The following is a 2,214-nucleotide window of genomic DNA, read 5'->3' on the forward strand; positions in this document are numbered from 1 at the left end:
GCAGATACAGTGAGATGAATAATGTCTCATAAGTGTTCATAAGAGTCTTCATGTACTCCCGACATCAGAGCCGCTGAAGACGCAGTGGACAAGTTTAGTTTTTGAAGGAAATGTGAAATACAAAAATGTGTGTTTGTGCAAATAATTTTACAGCGGACTGCTTGTGAATGAGTGTCAAAATAAAGCAGGATTTTCTAAAGTTAGCATTGTCTCTAATTGTATTCACGGAGACCAGATATACATATACATATATATTCATACATATATGGCTGAACTCAGGGCTGGACTGGTAATCTGGCATACCGGCCATTGTCCCGGTGGGCCGACGCACTTTGGGGCCGATCAGGGGCGGACTGGCCATCGGGAGAACCGAGCGGGCCGGTGGGTCGGCAGATAAATGGGCCACGATAAGCTAAAATGAGCTGCAGCGTTATGCAGAGCGGACCTCAAAACGGTGTCATGATATGCAGAAAAGGACAGCGAACACCCCCCGCTCAATTTGTGGGCCAGTTGCTGTGTAAAATCCCGGTCCGATTTCTCTTCCCAGTCCAGCCTGAACTCCAGTATTTAAGCTGTCAATCATATCGGTTCTGATTTGTTGTTGCTGTAGTAACCGAAGCACGAGCTGTAAAGGCACAACCCTCATCCAGAAAGGGGGCGGGGAGTAGCAGCTCATTTGCATTTAAAGAGACACACACACAAAATCAGCTTGTTTTTGATTCCACTCAAAAGAGACTTTTATAACATGATATAATAAATGATCCGTGAGCTGAAACTTCACACACACATTCTGGGGACACCTGAGACGTATATTACATACTGTAAAAAGGTGCATAATAGGTCTCCTTTGAATAAAAAGAACATTGTTTCATGTGGGTACCAAATTAAAAGTAAATACTGCAAATTAAAATCCATTCCTCTAATTAAAAACGACCAGGGTTGGGAGGGTTACTTTCAAAATCTATTCCACTACAGATTACAGACTACATGCTATAAAATGTTATTTGTAACATATTCAGTAATGTAATCTAAATACTTTGGATTACTTCTGCAGCACTGGTAGATTTTTTCACTTGTTTTGACAAAGTGCACGTTACAAATACAGGAAACACTTTATAATAACTACACTGTATAAAGTATTTATAAAGCATTCGTTTATAATCAATTGATCATTGTTCCTACATTAATCAGCTGCATATAAATAGTTTATTTGTTTATATTAACTGTAGAAAATGATTTATGTTCATTTACAGGCAGTTTGATCATGTTTTTTAACATAAACAAGCCATAAATTCATAGTAAATAAAAGCATTATATACAGAATATAATTAATTGGATTTGCATTTAAACATAATGAATGTATTTGTTAATGTTACTAAGTAACACTTACTATTAAAGCAATTATTACTTAATATATAGGTCTTAATAAATCATTGACCAATTGCTAACTAAGCATTTTTACCTGATCTGAAGTGAGAACTGTATATGATTAATTAAACATTTATTAATGATCCATTAGATAACTCCACAGCACAAAAGTACAGGATTATTAGTGAGATGCTGTAATTGTTCTGGAGTGGTGGTGTAGTGGGCTAAAGCAACTGGCAAACTGGTAATCAGAAGGTCACTGGTTTGATCCCCACAGTCACCACCATTGTGTCCTTGAGTAAGACACTTAACTCCAGGTTGCTCCGGGGGGATTGTCCCTGTAATAAGTGCACTGTATAATACATTGGTACTCAGAAGGTTGCTGGTTTGATCCCCACAGTCACCACCATTGTGTCCTTGAGTAAGACACTTAACTCCAGGTTGCTCCGGGGGGATTGTCCCTGTAATAAGTGCTCTGTATAATACATTGGTACTCAGGAGGTTGCTGGTTCGAGCCCCACAGTCACCACCATTGTGTCCTTGAGTAAGACACTTAACTCCAGGTTGCTCCGGGGGGATTGTCCCTGTAATAAGTGCACTGTATAATACATTGGTACTCAGGAGGTTGCTGGTTCGAGCCCCACAGTCACCACCATTGTGTCCTTGAGTAAGACACTTAACTCCAGGTTGCTCCGGGGGGGATTGTCCCTGTAATAAGTGCTCTGTATAATACATTGGTAATCAGAAGGTTGCTGGTTCGAGCCCCACAGTCACCACCATTGTGTCCTTGAGTAAGACACTTAACTCCAGGTTGCTCCGGGGGGATTGTCCCTGTAATAAGTGCAC

This window comes from Xyrauchen texanus, chromosome 14 (genome assembly GCF_025860055.1).
Source record: "Xyrauchen texanus isolate HMW12.3.18 chromosome 14, RBS_HiC_50CHRs, whole genome shotgun sequence".
Classification (NCBI taxonomy): Eukaryota; Metazoa; Chordata; class Actinopteri; order Cypriniformes; family Catostomidae; genus Xyrauchen; species Xyrauchen texanus.